Source organism: Orcinus orca, chromosome 8 (genome assembly GCF_937001465.1).
Source record: "Orcinus orca chromosome 8, mOrcOrc1.1, whole genome shotgun sequence".
NCBI classification, from domain to species: Eukaryota; Metazoa; Chordata; class Mammalia; order Artiodactyla; family Delphinidae; genus Orcinus; species Orcinus orca.
The window spans coordinates 69,355,637-69,377,893 of record NC_064566.1 but is presented as its reverse complement, the minus strand read 5'-3'; the positions used below and the strand labels follow the sequence as shown (position 1 = coordinate 69,377,893).

The following is a 22,257-nucleotide window of genomic DNA, read 5'->3' as shown; positions in this document are numbered from 1 at the left end:
GGGGAGTATTGTAGGAGCAGGAAGAAGACAAATTTGGGAAGCAGAAACTATTTCAAAAATAAGTCCTACCAACTGTTTACATATCAGATAAATTGTTGTTTGGGATGGTGAGAAATTTGCTGTTTCAATTTGCCTTAAAGTTTGATGGATTTTTGCCCTAGAGGAAAACTTTCTCTTTTCTCATTTGGAGAAACTGGGCAAAATCTTGTTATAGTCAACACCATATTCCTTTGTATTCCCATGTCCAAATTCTCCATCCCACCCCCAGGCACTGGACAATCTTGGGAAAGGTTGTAGACCAACAATGCTGCCAACCCCAGACTTTGTCATCTTCAGAATGATAAGCTAAGATTGCACAGTGCTTTATGGTTTAGAAAGCAATTTCACTTATATTATCTTATTTGATCCTTATGACTCTCCTTTAAGCCAGATAATATTATCTCCATTATCAGTTTTGGAGAATTTATATGATGTGTCCAGGGTCATACTGAAAGTGGCAGAGCTCGAAGGCAAAACCATCTTTTGACCAGTTATTTATTACTCTTTCCACAAAAATATATCTGACCTTATTCTAGAAAGGTATCTTTTCAATCCTGGACTCACATTAGAAGCTTTTAAAAAATACTGATGCCCAGGTCCTATCCCAGATCAATTAAATCAGAATCTTTGGGATGGAGACAAAATTCATCTGCATTAAAAAAAAATTCTGAGAGTGATTCTAACATGCCTCCAAAAGTGAGAAATCACTTCTCGGGAAGATGTTGTGGGAACTGCTAGAGGAAATTTTTTTTTTTTTTTTTTGTCAAAAGGAATGTATCTGTTTATGTAGGGCTAGATATTGTCGTAGTACTTGGGTCTTTTTTTTTTTTTTTTTTTTGCTGTATGTGGACCTCTCACCCCTGTGGCCTCTCCCGCTACGGAGCACAGGCTCCGGGCGTGCAGGCTCAGCGGCCATGGCTCACGGGCCCAGCCACCCCGCGGCACGTGGGATCCTCCCGGACCGGGGCACGAACCCGTGTCCCCTGCATCAGCAGGCGGACTCTCAACCACTGTGCCACCAGGGAAACATGTACTTGGTTCTTTGTATGTGTGATTTCTGGCACCTCTCTCAAGGTCTGGCAGAGTGGGGGAAAGAAACCAAAGTTCCAGCATCCCTATTATGGGTCAGGTGCTGTGTTGGTCATTTAACTGCCCTACACCTCAGTGAGATTGGTATTACTACCTCATTTGACAGAGAAGGGCACTGAGACATACCAAAGTTAAGTAATTCTTTCAAAATCATGCCACTTGTAAGTATCAGGGTTGGGATTTAACCTACATCTGTCAATGCCAAAGCCTAAGTGTGTCCCACCATGCCGCTGGTTCTAAACCCTGGCTGACATTTGCAGCAACATGGATGGACCCAGCGATTATCATACTACGTGAACCAAGTCAGACAAAGAAAGACAAATATCACATGATATCATTTATACGTGGAATCTAAAATACGACACAAATGAACTTATTTATGAAACGGAAACAGACTTATGGACATAGAAAACAGATTTATGGCTTCCAAATGGGAAAGGGGGAGGGAGGAATAAATTAGGAGTTTGAGATTAGCTAAAACAAACTACTGTCTACAAAGTAGATAAGCAACAAGGTCCTACTGTATGGCATAGGGAACTATATTCAATATCCTGTAATAAACCATAAGGGAAAAGAATATGAAACAAACAAACAAACAAACAAAAAACCCCTGCTGAGAGTCTGATTACCTGGACTGGAGTAAGGGCAAGACATTGGTATATTTCAAAAGCCTCCCAGGTGACCCTAATTGGTAGTCAAGGCTGAGAATCACTGCCCCGCACTATTCCGCCTTTGCAAAGTGCTTAGAGTACATTTGTTGAACTTGAAAGATATTGGGGAAGGGCTACATCAATCCCCATCCCTCCACCCCAAGTTAGGAGGGATAAAGACTTTCATTCCATAGAGAACACTTTTTTTTTTTGCGGTACGCTGGCCTCTCACTGTTGTGGCCTCTCTCCCGTTGCGGAGCACAGGCTCTGGACGCGCAGGCTCAGCGGCCATGGCTCACGGGCCCAGCCGCTCCGCAGCATGTGGGATCCTCCCGGACCGGGGCACGAACCGGCGCCCCCTGCATCGGCAGGTGGACTCCCAGCCACTGCGCCACCAGGGAAGCCCAGAGAACACTTTTTAGAATAGGAAATAAAATAGGAAATCTAGTCACATTAATTGTCAAACCTTTCTTGAGAATTTGTGCCCAAGGGCCTGGGTACCTCAAGGGTGGCTGGGCAGAGGGAGGTGGCACAGAGGGGGTAGGGGAAAGTGCAGAAAATTGAGCTGGGGGTCACAAAGACAAACTTGAACATCTTTACAGTTTTACCTGGAGTCAGTCTACTCTAGGAAGCAGCCAAGTCTTGCTAAGCAGATGTGATAATTTAGACCAAACTGTACAGGGAATAGCCCTGTGACTGGGAGATCATTAAGGGGTTTAGGAAACACCTTATTAACTCCCTGAATCCTGGCATGATCTCTGGGAGAATGGATTTGGATACTGAGGGAAATACAGCAGATTTTCCCCTTGGATTGGGTGCTGGTTCCACTAAACTTCAGTGAGCCCCACGTGCACAAGCAACACTGCATGGGTTTCAGTCTCAGGGAAAGTGATTCTCAGGCACTGCCACTGCTTCCAAAAGCCATAGCCAAGTCATCATTGTTATTTAAGATTACAATTAAGTGCTTCAGAATTACCCCTGTGAGGGGTGGGGTGGGAGAGACTTGCATCTCTCCGCTAGTATTCCGACCATGTTAGAAGAAAACACAGTATAAATTTCTACATCAATGTTTGAAATTTGTCCAAAGGCAAAATTCTTTTTATTTATTTTATTTTTGGTTGCATTGGGTCTTCGTTGCTGGACGCAGGCTTTTTCTAGTTGCGGCGAGCGGGCTTCTCATTGCGGTGGCTTCTCTTGCTGAGGAGCACGGGCTCTAGGTGCACGGGCTTCAGTAGTTGTGGCACACGGGCTCAGTAGTTGTGGCTCGCAGGCTCTAGAGCGCAGGCTTAGCAGCTGTGGCGCATGGGCTTAGTTGCTACACGGCATGTGAGATCTTCCCAGACCAGGGATCGAAACTGTGTCTCCTGCATTGACAGGCGGATTCTTAACCACGGCGCCACCAGGGAAGTCCCCAAAGGCAAAATTCTTAGTCAATTGCCTTCAACTGGTTGCTCTCAACCTTCATTGAACCTGAGACTCCAGCCTTTCAATAACAGACTGAGGGTCACGGCTGAGTGACGCCAACCTGGAGAAAGGAAACCTTAAGATCTAGATTAGACTGGGTCCAGATGAATTTGTTTTGGGCCAAAGATTTTATGCTGCTTAAGCAGAAGATGAATCATTGCTTCAGTTAAACATTGTGAGTCTCCTAAGCCAACATTTCAGGAAGGTCCTCTAACCTCTGTTAATGATGTTTGAATGGAATCCAAGAAGTGTTAATTGAAGGAATATTGAACTAGAAGATTCCAAGTGTAGTAAAGCAGAGTCCTCACCATGTGTTCATCAAACATTAATCAAGCTGTTACTATGTGCCCGGTTCTGGCCTAAACATGGGGGTATGAAGATAGGTAAGCTGCTGCCTCCATCCAAGAGGCCCACGATATTTCCTCAGCCTCGCCAGAAAAGTAGGAGCAGTATTTCCACATCCGGCGTACAGATCAAGAGAAAGAGAAGAGAGGCAACTGGCGTGGGCTGTCCACTGTGTTAGCTCTCCACTGCTCCCTCTTCCTGCAGACCCAAGACACACAAGGAAGCAGATTGTAATAAACCCAGCATATGGGTACCTCCTGACAACGAGAGGGTTTAGCCACAGCACTGTTTGGAGCTCTTGAAGGTAGTGACAATACTTGCCGACTTCTTCTGTGCAGTTCTGCAGTTCACTTTTTTTTTTTAATTTTTATGGGAGTATAGTTGCTTTACAATATTGTGTTAGTTTCTGCTGTACAGCAAAGTGAATCAACTATATGTATACATATATCCCCTCTCTTTTGGATTTTCTTCCCATTTAGGTCACCACAGAGCATTGAGTAGAGTTCCCTGTGCTATCAGTAGTTATCTCTTAGTTATCTCTTTTATACATAGTATCAATAGTGTTTATATGTTAATTCCAATCTCCCAATTTACACCCCCCCAACTTTCCCCCTTGGTATCCATACGTTTGTTCTCTACGTCTGTGTCTCTCTTTCTGCTTTGTAAATTTTTTCAGATTCCACAGATATGTGTTAATATATGATATTTGTTATTCTCTTTCTGACTTACTTTGCTTCTTAAGGAGGAAGGGGAAGAGGCTCACTCTGATATAAGGACCCCTTATTTGGTCTCTTAAAACCACAGAGACCTTTTTACGGATCCTAAGCCTTACAGGCACTGGTTGGGTCGTTTCACCTAGGTGAGGATAATACATTATAGCAAGAGGAAATCTACCACTTTCCCTTTTTTCCATCATTATAACGTAACTCACTTAACTGGGGCAAGAATGCTGGGTCTTGACCTTCCACTCAACAAGACACAGAGTAGGACTCCATCAGGCCAAAGGGAGGGTAAAGTAGGAAACATTTGGGGCCTGGGCATTAACCAGATCACTAGTTGGGGGTGAGCCAAAGACCCACGAGAGTGGGATATCAGTGGACAGGAACAGACAGAAGTCAGGTGACTCAAAAGTCTAGGCAAGAACCAAGGAGTGAATGGGTGAATTTTCTGGTCAGAAATAGACTAAAAGCGAGAGGGCTGGGGAATCACTAAGAGCCAAGGCACTCCTAGCTGTCAAGGTCAGGGTCAGACTAGGAGTTCTGAGAGGTGAGGAATCTTGGCAGGAGTAAGGTCAACGTTTGGGTGGGTATATGTGCACAGATGGGAGCCAAGAGGTGAGAAAGGAAGGTAGCTGGTTAGGGCAGAGGAAAGTAGAGGCTATAGGTTCTTAGGAAGCTGTTTCTATTCATTAAAGCAGAATTAATCCTTCCGTACATATTCTTAGCCTTATTGTTGGATTTATGTGTGTGTGTATATATATATATATATTTATATATATAAATGTTGCTTTCCCAGCAGACTTTGAGGCTTCCAGGGCAGGGGCTGCAAACTTGCTTACATAGGTTTGGCACACAGTAGGTGTTATTGGCTTTACGTGATTCCTAATGCAAGTTTCTTTACTGACCCCCTGAGGTTTCCACGTGGATGCTCAAACATATAGAAATGACATCTCTACAATTACCCAGGTCCTTTTTGCCACCGTGTCTCTGACACAAGGGTCATACTGGCTTGCAAAACAGTGGCATAATGTTCCATCAAAATATCCTAATGAAGTAATATTTATTGAGAACTGCGGCAGCCTTGGCTTTGTGCTTATGGTGCTAACCTTAGTCAAAGTTACCATCAGTGCAGCTGATTTTGTAAAACCAGCCCCAAAGATGCATCTCTTCTCATCCCACTGGTTATGAGCTGTTCTCTGGTAGCTCCCGGCATTCTGCTCCAGTTCTCTTATTTGAGTTTTTTTTCTGGGCTGTCAATCTTCTAAAGAGACATGACATTTATTCTTCCTAATTCCCCAAACACTGTGATACAGTGAAAGCACTCTTATTGGCCGTTCTGTCTTTATAGTTTTTGTGAAGAAGGGAAAAAAGGGTGGGAGGGTAGAAAAAAGGAAACGATCAGGGGCGCATCAAGGGAGAAAAGCAAAAGAAAAAAATAGAAGGGTGAGGGAAAGTAAGAAAAAAAATAATATAAATTTGTTGACAGTTTGAGTTTTGCCTTATTCAGAAAGCAGTTTAATCCTTCAGTTTCTCTTTCAAGCTAGTCCTCTGTCAGAACTTGAAACAACATCTTTTCTGCCCAGGATACAAGCTGTAGGAAACTGAAAAGACACAAAGACACCTACCTAGATTCTTTTCCTACTTAGGGCGTATGTGTGTGTGTGTGTGTCTGTCTGTCTCTCTGTCCCTTAGTAGGGCTATGGCAACCACTTCTGAGTTTGAAAACCAAAGATGAATTCTCTCTTCTCTTCCCGAAACACAGGCTCTGCTTGTAGTTTGTTTTTTCACTGTGATGGCTTAGTGGATGGTACAGAGGACAGTAATTCAGCTATTTATTTCAGGCCATTGATCAGCCAGGGGGCGAGGGAAGGGAGATGTTTAACTTTCTTATTTCTCTGATTGCTTTGGAATTTTGAAGAAAGAAAAAACATTGTCCTTTTTCCTCTCTATCCTCCTGAACTCCCGGGATCCCGTCTTCTCCTTTTTCTGCTTTCTGTCTATGAGTGGCTGGCCTCTGTGTCCCAATTCCATGCCCTGTCCCACTAGGAATTGTGCCTCCCCACAGGACGAAGCCTTCTTTTCTGTTGACTCAACAGGCACCACCAGGCAGGTCTTTCTAGCATTCTTTTCAGTGAGTCTTTTAGTGATGCTCCTGACAAAAGATGAACTAAAAAGCTGAAACCTCAGGGCCTAGGAAGAAAAGAAGCAAACTTCTCAACAGTGGGATCTATAGCTGTCAGAGCATTAGTGTCTGTGTTTATGACTGTGTGTGTGTGTGTGTGTGTGTGTGTGTGTGTGTGTGTGTTGGGGGAGGATGTGGTGACAGAGAATGAGAAGGAGGCCGAGCTTGGATTTTCCTGAGGCTTATTATTTTCCCCGGTGGTTTAAATTCTGCCTCCCTGCCCCCACCTGGAGTGGCCGTCTAACCTTCCCTACCTGCCCTTCCTAGCTTCCTTCCCTCGCTCCATGATGAAGGTGAGGTAAGGGGAGGCTACAAATACCATGTCACATGGAAAACTCTTCAGTGGATGTTGAGGTGACAGGAGGTGACACAGGGAGAAAGCAGAGGGAGAAGGGAGGGTTGGGATGGGATTACGAGCGTAGGTTTCAGACCCAAGCCTAGATCTGAATGCCAAGGTTAGCACACAATAGCCATGTAGTCACTTAGCTTCTCTTGTTGCAGCATTGACGTCTGTAAATGGGAATATAATAGATTACGTATCCAGAGCAGTTAGAACGCTGTACATTTAATAAAATCTCAATAAATGTAGATATTATTAGCATTTACTGCCTGGAGGGCAAAAGCTTTGAAGGAGTGGTTTTTATTTGAAGACCCATGAGCAATGTTTCAAAGGAGTATGAAGTACACTAGCCACATGTGCCCTTCACTCTTCTACCACTTCTGTGCGCAAACGAAGGAATAGGCGGATGGGTCGTATCCCTGTGAGAGGACTGCAGGGAGGTCTAGGGGAGAGGCAGATAAACAGTCGTCAAGGATTCCTTTAAAAAAAATCATGCCTTTATCTCACCTTCAACTAGATGACCCTCTAGGTCCTCTAAAACCTAGTTAATCTACAAATAAATGCTGGGAAGGGTGCAGAGAAAAGGGAACCCTCCTACACTGTGGGTGGGAATGTTAATTGGTACAGACACTATGGAGAAGAGTATGGAGGTTCCCTAAAAAACTAAAAATAGGGCTTCCCTGGTGGCGCAGTGGTTGAGAATCTGCCTGCTAATGCAGGGGACACGGGTTCGAGCCCTGGTCTGGGAGGATCCCACATACCGCGGGGCAACTAGGCCTGTGAGCCACAACTACTGAGCCTGCGCGTCTGGAGCCTGTGCTCCGCAACAAGAGAGGCCGCGATAGTGAGAGACGTGCACACCGCGATGAAGAGTGGCCCCCACTTGCCACAACTAGAGAAAGCCCTCGCCCAGAAACGAAGACCCAACACAGCAAAAATTAATAAATTAATTAATAAACTCCTACCCCCAACATCTTCAAAAAAAAAAAAAACTAAAAATAGAACTACCATATGATCCAGCAATCCCACTCCTGGGCATATAAGCTGGAGAAAACTCTAATTTGAAAATATATGCACCCCTATGTTCATAGCGGCACTATTTACAATAGCCAAGACATGGAAGTAACCTAGTGTCTATCAACAGATGAATGGATAAAGAAGATGTGGTATATTTATACCATGGAATATTACTCAGCCATAAATAGAATATCATGCCATTGGCAGCAACATGGATGGACTGAAGGTTATTACACTAAGTGAAGTAAGTCAGACAGAGAAAGACAAATACCATATGATGTCACTTATATGTGGAATCTCAAAAATGATACAAATGAACTTATTTAAAATACAGAAACAGACTCACAGACATAGAAAACAAATTTATGGTTACCAAAGGGGAAAGGGGGTGGGGGAGGGATAAATTAGGAGTTTGGGATTAACAGATACACACTACTATCTATAAAATAGATAAACAACAAGGGCCTACTGTATAGCACAGGGAACTCCAGTATCTTGTAACAAGCTACAATGGAAAAGAATCTGAAAAAGAATGTGTGTGTGTGTGTGTGTGTGTGTGTGTGTAACTGAATCACTTTGCTGTACACCTGAAACTAACACAGCATTGTAAATCAACTATACTTTAATAAAAAAAGAAAAATATATCTATATGAAAGTGAGGGTGGGTGAGGGGATGTTAGCACTGAACTAGCCTATTGGTACTGGGATCCTACCCTATGCCATTGTGAATACACTTTATCACATCCCCAAACAATTCCTCTTCCTCACAGAGAGGACCAGCCAGAGGTGATTAGGTTCGAGGGAAATGGGAAGAGGATGGGAAAGAGCCCTGGGTGGGAGAAGGAGGTAAGACCCTGAATTGTGTTCACCACCCACAGCATAAAACTTTGAAGCCTATGGGCCTTAAATTAGTTGTTCTTCTACCCAGAGTTTCCTCATTAACCTGATGCTTTCCTCCTTGGAAGAAACCAAGACAGCTAGTTTAAGTTTTATGATTACTTTTATTCTGTCAATAGCAGTATCTCATATAGTGGAGGTTGCCGAGGACACGCTTCATTTCTTGCTGGCCTTCACTGCTGAACTTGGCCGCAGAGGCTGTCTTCTCCTCCACCGCCTTGATGACTCCAGTGGCCACTGTTTGCCTCATGTCCTGCAGAGCAAAACAGCCTGGAGGAGGAAGGAAGAATGGGGTTTCTGTAAAGTGACACTGAAGGAGAAAGGCTCCTTGGCCTCCGTCAGAGGTGCTTTCCTTCCCAGGACTCAGCAGCCACCAGTCCCTGGCTCACCTAGAGGTGGGTGCTCAGAGAATGTCTCCACACACATGGCCTGGCTGGGGACCATCTGCACTATGGCTGCGTCAGGACCTTGGGGTTGTCCTCCAGCTTCTTGCCTGAGCGCCAGTCAATCTTTTCCCTCAGTTCAGCAAGCTTGCAGGAGACGTGGGCCATGTGGCAGTCCAGCACCGGCATGGATCTGTCCCGGGTGATTCAAGACTATACCCTGGCGGGGAAGGAGGATGGAATTAGAAGAGATTGGATGGCATCTGTGATCTGGGGCCAACCCTCAACCAACCTGGGGCTTCCGCTGAACTGGGACTAATTTCTAAGAAGCATTTCCATCACCACCAAGCACCAAGGCCCTTGGCTTCCTGGGCACCTACCTGCACCACAAAGCTGCTGGCCTCTATGGGGGGCTCGTTCTTGCTGTCTCTGACCACGTTGCCGTGTCAGATGTCCTTCACGGACACATTCTTCACGTTGAAGCCCACTTTGTCACTGGGCAGGGCCTCGGGCAGGGCCTCGTGGTGCATCTCCATAGACTTGACCTCAGTCGTGACGTTGCTGGGGGCAACGGTGACTACCATGCCAGGTTTCAGGAAGCCGGTCTCCACATGGCCCAAGGGCACAGTGTCAATGCCTGTCCAATGGGAAGAAGGGCAGTCAGAAATATTCTAGATCCACCCAGTGAGAACTGGCTTCTGGGGAAGTCCCTTGGTCCTGGGGCTCAAGGACCAAGGCCACCTACAGGACTGGCTGTTTCTTCTGTGTATCAGATAATTTGGAAACGCCGGGGGCTTTACACTTTATCACAGCTCAGAAGTCAGGATCTGAACCCTGGCAAGTCCTGGCAAGTCCAGACCTCATTTTCAATTCCTTCATTCCTCAAGAAGCCCTGTCGCCTCACCTCCAATCTTGTACACGTCTTGCAGAGGCAGCCTCAGGGGCTTGTTGACAGGGCGAGTGGGCAGGAGGATGCAATCCAGAGCTTCCAGCAGTGTCACCTGGGTGGCGTTTCCCTCCTTTCGCTCAACCTTCCAGCCCTTGAACCAGGGCATCTGCGGGAGGATGCAGAACGTAGTGGAGGTGAGCCTGGGGCATTGCTCTCAGCACACCCACCCCAGGGCCAGGACCAGGACCAGGACCCACTCCGCTCGCCCGCAGACCCGGTCCGCACTCACGTTGCTGCTGGGCTCTAGTATGTTGTCGCTGTGCCAGCCCGAGATGGGCACGAAGGCCACGGACACAGGGTTGTAGCCAATCTTCTGATGTAGGTGCTCACTTCCTCCGTGATCTCCGGGAAGCGCGCTGCGCTGTAGGCGGGCTCGGTTGAGTCCATCTTGTTGATGGCCACGATCAGCTGCTTCACGCGCAAGGTGAAGGCCACAAGCGTGCGCTCGCGGGTCTGCCCGTTCTTGGAGATGCCCGCCTCGAACTCGCCCACGCCGCCGGCCACGATAAGCACTGCATAGTCGGCCTGCAGGACACAGACACTACGGGGTCAAGGGCTTAGTTAGGGGAGGGGGCGCCGGCCGGGCTGGGAAGCCTGCTAGAGTTTCGGGCAGTCCCGGGTCCCTTGGGAAAGCTCGGGGACGGGATGCTCCCCAGAAGTTGATAAGTTCGTGGGTCCCTTGGTTACTATTGTGCACAGAGGTCCCGCCTCCCAGTCAAACTCTCACCTAGTCCCATAAATGAGCTTGTAGTTCCTTCCTCCCAGACGGACCCCAAGTGATCTACTTGTCTAGGTGTCAGAAAACCTGGTCCCTGCCCCAGCCTGAAAGGGGGCCCGTATCTGAGCCTCACAGAGTCTGTCCTCCTCTGGTTCTTTCAGAATTGATGATTGGCATGGATGAGGAAAACCTTCTGAGGCTTATGATACCCTCCTTCCCAGAGTCCCAGAAATAAAGCCTGAGTTTCCTCCCTTCCTCTGCGCCTGCCCCGCCCCCATCCGAAAGGGAGGGCCCTGGGAACAAGGGCTGCTTTACCTGGGAGGTGCCCATGATCATGTTCATGGGGCATCGATGATGGTGATGTAGTACTTGCTGGTTTCAAACTTCCACAGGGAGATGTGGATGGTAATGCCACGCTCTCTCTCTGCCTTCAGTTTGTCCAACACCCGGGCGTACTTGAAGGAGCCCTTACCCATCTGGGGAGGGGTGGGGAGTGAGTAGAGCACATCGATGGCCAGCAGACTGACCTATCCCAGGGAATTCTGTGTCGCCTTAGACCTCACAGCGCACCCTGCTCTCTGCGCTGGACCCACCGAGAAGCAGGACATCCATCCCCCCAACCCCAGCTCCTAGAGGCCAACATCGCACGTGGGTGCCTTACCTCGGCTGCCTCCTTCTCAGACTTCTCGATGGTCCTCTTGTGGATCCCCCCACACTCGTAGATGAGATGCCCGGCGGTAGCGGACTTGCCAGAGTCCAAGTGGCCGATGACAACGATATTGATACGGGTCTTATCTTTGCCTATGGTGGCGGGTTCCTTCCTTCAGTCACTGCTAGAGGCGAGCACGGGGCGGGTGAGGCCACAGCGTTCCAGGCCTGCCTCTCTCCTCCCCTCCCCTCCACTCTGCTCCTGCCCAGCACCCCGCTCCCCACTTCACAGCCTAGCCCGGAGCCTGGGACATGGTAGTGTCAACTGAAAAGTAAAATACTTGCCAGTCTCACGCCCTGGCAAGAGTCACGATGCCAGGGCCATAGCTGGTACTTCCAAGCAGTCCTGGCCCATCCATCCTTTCTCCTGTGCAAGACTCTGCAGAACATGTTGGGCATTCCCCACCCCTCCCATCCCTCCACCCCACCGCACTCCCCAGCCCCCGCCCACTTCTTTTACAAGAAACCCTGACACTGTGTAATTTGCAGTTTGTCCCCTGCCCCCTGCAAGTCCCTACCTCCAGAGAAAAAGGAACTAAGTCGATCCAGCAAGAGCTGCAGCAGCTGTGATGATAGTCGACAGCTGTCTTGCCTCCTGCTTTTATAAACCTAGCACTGGACCTTCCAAAGCTGACACCAGAGCTGGAACTGGTTTAGGAAATGCTACTCCCTCCCCCAAACTCAATTTCACAGACTTCTTCTCTGACCGATTGGATATTCGGATGAAGAGATGGTGGGTGACTAATGTTCAAAGAGCCCTATTTACACTAGCCAAGACATGGAAGCAACCTAAATGTCCATCGACAGATGAATGGATAAAAAAGATGTGGTACAATACAATGGAATATTACTCAGCCATAAAAAAGAATGAAAAAGTGCCATTTGCAGCAACATGGATGGACTTAGAGATTATCACACTAAGTGAAGTAAGTCAGACAAAGACAAATATCATATGACATCACTTATATGTGGAATCTAAAAAAATGATACAAATGAACTTATCTGCAATACAGAAACAGACTCACAGACATAGAAAGCAAGCTTATGGTTACCAGAGGGGAAGGGTGGGGGAGGGATAACTTAGGAGTTTGGGAATAACAGATACACACTACTACCTATAAAATAGATGAACAACAAGGTTGGTATGGCACAGGGAACTATATTCAATATCTTGTAATGACCTATAATGGAAAAGAATCTGAAAATAATATGTATAACTGAATCACTTTGCTGTACATCTGAAACTAACACAACATTGTAAATCAACCGTACTTCAATTTTAAAAAAGCCTGTTTAAAAAATGTGATGCAAAATCCAAAATGTGTAAGAGGATTTATACATCCCCATCCCAGTCTCTCAGTTCCTCTCCCCAGAGACCACCACCACAACCATTTTCTTATATATTCACATGTATTCTAAATGTTTTGGCCTCCAAAACCCCATTTCAGAATATCCCCTTGTCCTTTAAGACTGCATTAAAAACTAACTTTACATATGCTCTTTTATACTTTTTTTTTTTTTTTTTTTTTCTTGCGGTACGCGGGCCTCTCACTGTTGTGGCCTCTCCCGTTGCGGAGCACAGGCTCCGGACGCGCAGGCTCAGTGGCCATGGCTCATGGGCCCATCTGCTCCGCGGCACGTGGGATCTTCCCGGACCGGGGCACGAACCCGTGTCCCCTGCATCGGCAGGCGGACTCTCAACCACTGCACCACCAGGGAAGCCCTCTTTTATACTTTTGGGGGGAGAACTTCCAGGGCTGTCATATCCAATGTGAAAACCTGGAGCTGCAAGCCAGGGGTGGGGGGTGGGGTGAAGCAGCAGAGCGTCCCCCGCCCCTCCCCCTCATGCCCTCCCCCTCCCCTCCCCCTCCCCCTTCCCCTCCCCTCCCCCCCGACCCCGCCCCTCCCCCGACCCCGCTCCCCCCCCCGCCCCCCCCCCACCATGCGCTAGAATGGCCTTGCTCACTTGCTCTCCCTTAGGGGACATTTGCTTTCCGCGTCAGATCCCCGCCCTCCCTGTGGCGCAGACCACAGTGAAACAAGACAATGCTGAATTACACTAATACAGCGCGATTACCAGAAGAGAGAGAAGAGCACACGCTCAGGAGTTAATGACAGAGGAACGGACGGAATGTTTCCTTCTGTTTAAGAGCCTGGAGAAAAGGCCTGTAAGGCCAGGAGGAAACGCTCAACTAGAAAGTAAAAGGGTACCAGGGGACAGTGGGTCACCCACATTGGTGACCACAAAACTGAAAAAGTAAGTGCTTTTTCCTCTTCTGTTGCTCCCAAACTATCTACTGATCTTATATTCTTGCCAAAAGCAACTTCATTCCTTCTGCGTTCCACGTGACATTGTCCTGGTCCGATAGTACAGCCTTTGTTGTCGACTGTTGATTTTGCAGAGAAGCCCTCACAGGGCTGCCCAGCCCCAGTTTTTATGGTGTGGTCTGATTTCACTGATTTTATAAGGTCAACTCATTACAGGCAAGTTGGGGTGCCCCAGAACAGACACGTAGTCTGCTAAGCCATTCACTTAAAATGACAGTAATAAAAATTTTAATAAAGTATCAATATTTGCACCATGGTTTATGATCGCTTTTAATAAGCAATTCTGCGGTGATCTTCAAATGATTTTCTTTAATAGATGACCTCCCTGTTGTCAGATCTGATCTTGACTCAATGTGATTACGCTACCCCATCACATGTGTGCTGGAGTTAAAAAGCCTCTTGGCTGAGTTCCACAACTGAACTCAAGAATCAGACTCCTGGGACTTCCTTGGTGGTGCAGTGGTTAAGAATCCACCTGCCAATGCAGGGGACACGAGTTCGAGCCCTGGCCCAGGAAGATCCCACATGCCGCGAAGCAACTAAGCCTGTGTGCCACAACTACTGAGCCTGCACTCTCGAGCCCGCGAGCCACAACTACTGAAGCCCACACGCCTAGAGGCCGTGCTCCACAAGAGAAGCCACCGCAATGAGAAGCCCATGCTGAGAAACCCATGCACCACAACGAAGAGTAGCCCCCACTCGCTGCAACTAGAGAAAGCCTGCGTGCAGCAATGAAGACCCAACACAGCCAAAAAATAAATAAATTAATTAATTAAAAAAAAGGAATCAGACTCCTTATGGATTTTTATAAGTGGTGGTCACTTCTCTGCATGAGTTGGGATGGAAGTTGTGGGTGATTTAAATTGTAGAATTAAAACCCACTTAAGTAAATGACTAATTTAGGTCCTCCAAAATCTATTTCCAGGCCAGAATTACCTAGATTCTGGACAACTGGACAACTGGACAACTACTGAGTAGTTACTCAGTATACTTTCAACTTTATATTCTGCTCTTTAGACATTAACTTATTAAGCCACAAAAAGTTCTTAAAAACGGGTTGTGTTAGGTAATCAAAAGGCTTTATTCACTCTTCAAGACTCAGTTTCTTCATCTGTAAGATGGGGGTGATAATAACTTATTTCTCAGAGTTATATACAAGGCACATGTATATGTTTGTGCGTATGTATATGTACCTTATTTAAAGAAGATCTTGTATACTAAGTGCCTAGCATAGTGGTGTCTGATGTGTTAGCTATTATTATAATTGCCAAACAGCAGGCCCCTCTAAGATTTTCCCAGAGTTCCTCAGTCTGATGTGTAAAAACAGTAGGCTCGGTTTGGTGCTTCCCTATTTTGACGTATCTTTTGCACACTTTACAGGAACCTGCAGATCACGCAGGCAGCATTTACTCAGATTGTGTCTACCATTAAATGATGTTCCCCATGGAGTTCCTTTGTGGAAGTTCCTTTTTTTTTCAGTTCTTCTTTACTTATCAATACTCATTGACATGAATCTTTTACAGAAAGGGCTTAGATGGGGAATGGAATGTTCTGTTTACTAGAAGATTAACTTAAAATTAACTCTGAAGCCTCTTTTGTCCAGATATTGTTGAAAATATTTCCAAATGAACAAATTCCTTTTTCTGCCCTCAGTTCCATGAACATATAAAGTTCATCTTTCTGTGATGATAGGAACTCTTGGGGTGCCTGGGTTGTCACTCTGAATGCTGGCTTTTATCATGCAGGCCTGAAAAGGTAGAAGCTGAAAAGCAAGTGCTGGTCACCTTTGCCCTGTGCCAAAGTTGGTACCAAGAGTAACTTTTCGCTGGGTTTACGAGAACTGTGTCTTATACGGTTTTATATTGCAGGCACTTGATCAATGTTTGTTAAATAAATGATAATTGCATCTTTGTTCCCTCAAATCCTCAGTCCCTCCCGCCACCTCTCTTTTCCATCTTTCCACAAAATATTTAAGGTAGCTTATGAGGACTCCTAAAACATAAAGAATGGAGGAGACATCACTTAAGGATAAATCAGTCTCAGCCACTTCTTCCCTTTCCTCTTGCTGCGGCCTAGTTTGTGCTGGGGTGGACCCGGTTCTGCTGCCACTGCCGACTGGACCAGGAATTGGGGAGTGGGGTGGGCAAAGTATTGCCTGGACAGAGCTAATCAGACTCTCTCCTGGGAGAGAGACTATTCTCAGTGTCAGTGTGATGGTATTTTCTTCCAGACACCCTTCCTTCTTGGTTTAGTTAGTTTGAGTAGATTCTGTTTCATCTATTTAATGAATGAATGAATGAATTTATTTGTACATAAAAAATTTTTTTAGTGGTTTCTGTTCTTAACAACGACAACAAATCCCTGACTAAAGCTGACCCACAGCTTGGCTGCAAGCTTTCTACAGGATGTTCAAAGTCAGGAAACGTAGAGCAAGCTTATTTTTAGACAATAGATCAGTTACTTTTTCAAATCATATGCTTCCCCTCCGGACATCTTTGCAAGTAAAGTACCTCTAAATTTTAAGCAGTGGGTCTAATGGTTAATCTGAAAAACGTACAATAAATATAAAACAGAGTGGCAAAAATAAAAGTTTCAAAACACAGGGAAGATAATGTATTTGTTCTTTTTTTTCGGATTAACAATCTGAAATTCCGTGGTGCATTTATTTTGGACACATCCATATTAGTCAGCATATTAGTCAGTTAGTTAAAAGTAACTCACACGCTGTTTAAAAATAAGTTATCCTACATTCCCAGACTTTTCAGACATCCTGTGGTACCCAATGCGAACACAAAAACTTCACCACTATATAGGTGAGAGTGTCACGATATAAAACAGAATGTAACCGCGCGAGTAGTGATAATCTACTCTAAGGCAAATTTATCCTAGATTTTATCCTAAATATAAAATTTGGATTTATCCTAAGTATCCTCATAAAAATCTCACCGTTTAACAGAGTGAAAAACACCTTCAGCTGCATCTTTACAACAGCGGAACGCAAATTTTATGGTATCGTTTCTTGTAATATCTTCCAATACTGGCAGATGGTGTTACCTCTAAGTGCAATTCAGGAAAAACGCACTTTGAGGGCAGAGGAGACAGTGGGCACCAATCACCCTTTTTGGCCTTGCTTCAGCCCAGCTTGCCATCTTTTGTTCAATTCGTTTCAAGACATATGTATTGAATACCTATTATGTATACTGTGTAAATTGGAAAAACCTACAATTTTCCCTTCTCCTGTGAGTCTTCGTTACTTTCACACAGCTGACACTTCTGGTCACCAAATGTATGGGGTTTCCACCTCAACAAGTAATTCTCTGTAGGACACCAGCAGGGTGTTCTATACAATTTAACTCAATATTTAACCCTATCCATCTGGAGATGGTGTCAGATCCCACAGGCTGAGGGCTCAGTCCCACAAGAATGTTCCCATCCTCCTTCAGATGCCAATCACAAATAGCAGGTCCCCAGGTTATCCACAGCTTCTGTCTTGGCTACTAATTGGAGGTTCCCACGCCCCCCTCCTCAGGTTCAATTACTTTGCTAGAGCATCTCAGAACTAAGGGAAACACATTTACCAGTTTATTAAAGGATATGATAAAGGATACAGTTGAACAGCTAGATGAAGAGGTACAAAGGGTAAGGTCTGGGAGGGTCCTGAGCACAGGAGTTTCTGTCCCCATGAAGCTGGGGTGTGTCAGCCTCCTGGTATGGATGTGTTCACCAGCCTGGAAGCTCTCTGCATCCTATGCAATTGGGATTTCAATGAAACTTCCCCACGTAGATACGATCTATTATTGACTCCATTTCCAGCCCCTCTGCCCTCCTTGGAGAAAGAGGAAGGGGCTAAAAATTCCAAGCTTCTAATTATGACTTGACCTTTCTAGTGCCCAGTGCCCAGCCAGGAGTCACCTCATTAGAACAAAACATAGTCCAAGTGCTCTGCTCTTATCACTTAGGAATTTACATGGGATTTAGGAGCCCTATGTCAGGACAGGGTCAAACACCAAATGTTAGAACAAAAGATGCTCCTAGGGTTCTTATCACTTAGGAAATTACAAGGGTTTCAGGAGTCCTGGGTCAGGAGCCAGGGAAGAGACACCGATGTATATTTTTATTATCTCAGGCTGTGCTAATTGCTAGGGATGCATATGTTGATAAGGTAGAGTCACTGCCCGCATGGAGTTTACCATCTGGCAGGGATTAGAGACTTTAACCAAGAGATTGCAACTGTGACAAATAAAAAGCACCTCTTAGGTGCCAGGCCTTCTCCTGGACACTTTACATCCATTATCTCTATTCAGTAGATCTTATTATGCCCAGTTTAGGGTACTGCTGCTTAGGGAATTTGGGACATTCAGATTTGGGATTTGAATTCAAGTTTGCATGATTTGATAGTCTAGAATCTTATGCTATCCAACATGGCAGCCACTAGTCAGTCACGTGTGGGTATTTAAATTTAAAGCAATATATATTAGATGAAATTTAAACATTTAGTTCCTCAGTCACACTGGCCACATCTCAAGTGCTCAATAACCACATGTGGCTAGTGGCCACTGTATTGGACGGTGCAGATATAGGACATCTCCACTAGAACTCACAGAAAGTTCCATTGGACAGCACTGGTCTAGACTCTTAAAAGTCTAGGTGCAAGCTCAACTTCAAGATCCTATGCCCAGAACAGATTTCCAAACCCCAGGAGTCACTATAAGCAGCATTGTTTCTTTTCCCTGAGCCATCAGTAAAGAAGCTTCTGAATAGGGACTTACCCTGGCACACTTTTCCAGTGTTGCGGTCTTGGACATGACCTTGATTTGGAGGTGGATCAGAGGTTCTGTTTGTAATGGGAAGTGTGCAGAATTTAATGAGATGATAAATCATACCCTTCAATGTGAAGCCTGGAACATAGTAGGCACTTGATAAATGCTAATATGATATTAAAGAGTGTGGAATGTGGAGTCACAATACTGGATTTGAGGCCCAGTTGATCACTTTCCAACCGTGTGGCCTGTACAAATCAATCAGTTTCTCTGAATCCTAATTTCCTTAATTATAACATGGAGATAATATCTGACCTTGGAGACTGTGAAGACCATGAGCTATCAGATATGAAAACACTCTGTTAAGTAAAGACTTTGTAAAGTAAGGTATTATTTTTGCCCTCCTTTGTGCCCTGAAAAAAATGATTAAAATAATAAATTCCTAATCACAGCTTGTTTACCTGTGCTTTGCCTCTTTTTCCTGAAAATGGAGGACAGAAAAGATACGGTTTATTGAGGACCAGAATTACATGAGACTACTCAGGCTTTACTGCAGTAGAAAGAGGAAAGAAAGAATAGGGCAACAGCATGAGCCAGCATAAATCTTCACTAATTCCCTGATGGTCAGGGTTGCAGGCATTGCCCACGTGTCTGTGGAGCAGATGCTCTCCTGTGTCTTGCATTAGTGAGTCCAGGTAAGCCTCAGACAAGGGCTCCAAGTGGACCCTATTGACCACCTGTGACTGCCCAAGCATTCATGCACAAGTCCTGGGGAGCAACGTGCCTCCGGGGCCTCTGTCCTCTCCCAAACAGAGCTGCGTCCTGAGAATGTCCAGGTGGCAGACTGCCAGACATGCAGGAGAAACAGTCTACCTTAAATCCAGCTCTTTCCATCTTTCCATTCAGGGACTGAGGGTTCCGAGGAAGTTTTAGCCCCCTTTTGAAAAGGCTTGTTAGGGCAATTCCTTTTTCTCCCATATCTGCAACCCATACTTATAACCACAAGGTCAAGATCCTCGCTGAAGGTCCCTGAGTCACTGAGATCATCATTTCCATGCTGCCCATGCTTCATCACCACTTCCCAGCTCTCACTTGGTTCTCTGCCTGCCCGCCAGGGCACAGGGCTCCCAGTAGGAAGTTGCCCCTTTGTGGGGCATCAGTGGAGGGGTACAAGTGGGTAGTGCACACACCCCCTTTACTGTCCAAACCCTTTGCTTCCCACAACATCATCACCCAAGAGTCAATGAATGGGTGTGTCAGACTTTACCAAACAGCTAGCTTAACTAGAGGGAATGATAATAAATGGGGGTGAGGGTGGGGTGAGGGGAAGGGGTCTTAAAGAAAAACCAAATGGCTGTCCTCAAAGTTAGTGGTAAAGCATGTGCAGAATTCACCCTTCAGAGGGGAACCCCGGGCTGGGGGGACACACCCCAATTCCCAGCCAGGATCTCCATCCTCAGGAAGAGCATTCTTCTTCAAAGCTCAGAGCGTACAGAACCATCACCCTTTAATGGAAATCCTGCTGCCCACCCTTAGGAGTATTAAATAACAAAAATTCAACTGAGTAAATTTGAAGATTGAATTGGTTTTATTCAACGATTGATGAATCAGGCAACATTCCATCTAGCAATAAAAAAGGAGCTCCAATGAGTTGTAGAAAAGGAAGGTGGAGAGGGGCAGAAAAGGGAAACTATTAGCCGAAAAGGCATTGTTTTAGGCAGGCTCGACCTCCTAAGGGGAATGGAAGGGACCTATTGGGTGCTAACCAGGTAATTCCAGGTGGAATGGTTAAAGGTTACAATCTGGGGGGAGGTTGTAGCTGTAGTTAGGTTGGGTATTATGTTTTGGTTTGCTGACTTGGGACCTTAACACAAGTGACTTCATTTTGGGCCTGTTGTTTCTTTCTTTCTTTTTTTTTTTTTTTTTTTTTTGCGGTATGCAGGCCTCTCACTGTTGTGGCCTCTCCCGTCGCGGAGCACAGGCTCCGGACGCGCAGGCTCAGAGGCCATGGCTCACGGGCCCAGCCGCTCCGCGGCGTGTGGGATCTTCCCGGACCGGGGCACAAACCCGTGTCTCCTGCATTGGCAGGTGGACTCTCAACCACTGCGCCACCAGGGAAGCCCCTGTTGTTTCTTTTTAACAGGAGTTTTTCTGGCCCTAAGCACTGGGAACACAGAAATCGCATCAGTACATTTCACAAAGTCTCTGAGTTGTACCAACAAGTCTCAAATGTAACAGAATAGTTTAGGATTGGCTTAACTTGTCCTCTTCAAAGTCTCTTAGCTGAGGAGAGGTGCACATGGGCCTCTTCAGCTTTCTGGGTGATCCTAGATATAACTGTTAGGGCACTTGGACACACTGGCACACTACAACACACACACACACACACGCACAATACAATCTAAATCCATATTGAGGAAACGAAACATATTTCTAATCCGCAACAGGATCCACTGAAGTACTCTGGCCCGTCGGTGAAATAAAATTATTTTGAAGGCAGGACTAGAAAATTTTTCAACATAAAATTCTCTCTCTGCTCGTTTGGGGTACTCCTCCTCTTTGGTGTGCACTGTGCATCTGATTTATACCTGACCAGACCTCCTCAGAAAACACAGGAATGCCTGCTCGACTGAAAAGAGCAATTTTCTCCTGGTGCAAGAAAGGTAACTCCTTAGGAGATAACACTCCTTTCTCAATCCCGTAAGGGGTCACGATGGCCCACTACCCACCTTGTACATGCAGATCTGGACTATATACACTGTCAGTATGTTACTTTGATGTATAATCCTTTGTCTCGAAAATGTATATGACTGTTTTGACCTCTAATGGGTGAAACGGTCCTCAGAACTTTCTGAAAGGCTGTCTCCCAGGTTATAATCCTCAGGTTGGCTCAAATAAAGTTCTCTGTTTCTTTCTTAGATTGACTGTTAATTGATTTTTCGTTGGCACCGTAATAGAAGTAGAACATTATATTATTATGCAGAGTTTTGTCCGTCTCTGTACGTTCCTTTTGCCATGCCTTCTTGGTGTAGGGAAAACTGACCCATTTTGACCATCCAGTACTTGGCTACTCAAAAATATCTTGTCAGGGCTTGAAAATTAAAGTTGTTTGTTCAGTTTTTACTTTTGGGGATGCGTTAGTTTGCTAGGGTGGCTATAACAAAGTACCACAGGCAGGGTGACTTAAACAACGGAAATTTATTTTCTCACAATCTGGACTCTGGAAGTCTGAAATCAAGGTGTCAGCAGGATTGGTTTCCTCTGAGGTATGTTTCCTTGGCTTGTAGATCGCTGTCTTCTTCTGTGTATTCACATTGTCTTCCCTCTCTGTGTACATGTAAGCAGCTCTTTGCAACCCCATGCTCTACTCATCTCCAGCCCTAGCACACCTTTCAAATCTTTTAATCACACAATACTTTGCCTAACTTGTTGGTTCTTTCTGTAGATCAAAGAGGTAGAAATGAAGAATAAGTAATCAACAGATAACCAGATCTCTTCCCTAGCTTCCCCTTCAGTAATCTGGTGAACAAACTGTATGACCAAACTGTGAACAAGATAACATCTAGAGGAAGATCACAAGGAATCGACCAGCCTGCACACCGTGGGGGATGTCACCCACTCTGACTCCCTATCTCAATGATTAACTGAGATCACTTCGCTGTTTCCCTT

At 45.7% G+C, this 22,257-nt stretch overlaps 1 long non-coding RNA gene and 1 pseudogene across 1 annotated transcript; one reads left to right on the top strand and one right to left on the bottom strand.

Moving 5' to 3' along the window:
• The first annotated feature begins 3,471 nt into the window (after positions 1-3,471).
• On the top strand, positions 3,472-10,262 carry LOC125965207 (uncharacterized). The gene is made up of 3 exons (XR_007478853.1): positions 3,472-3,891; positions 9,002-9,137; positions 9,264-10,262. It is a non-coding gene; the product is annotated as an uncharacterized LOC125965207 (long non-coding RNA).
• On the bottom strand, positions 8,065-11,268 carry LOC101288821 (elongation factor 1-alpha, oocyte form-like; annotated as a pseudogene).
• Between the last annotated feature and the right edge of the window lie 10,989 nt (positions 11,269-22,257).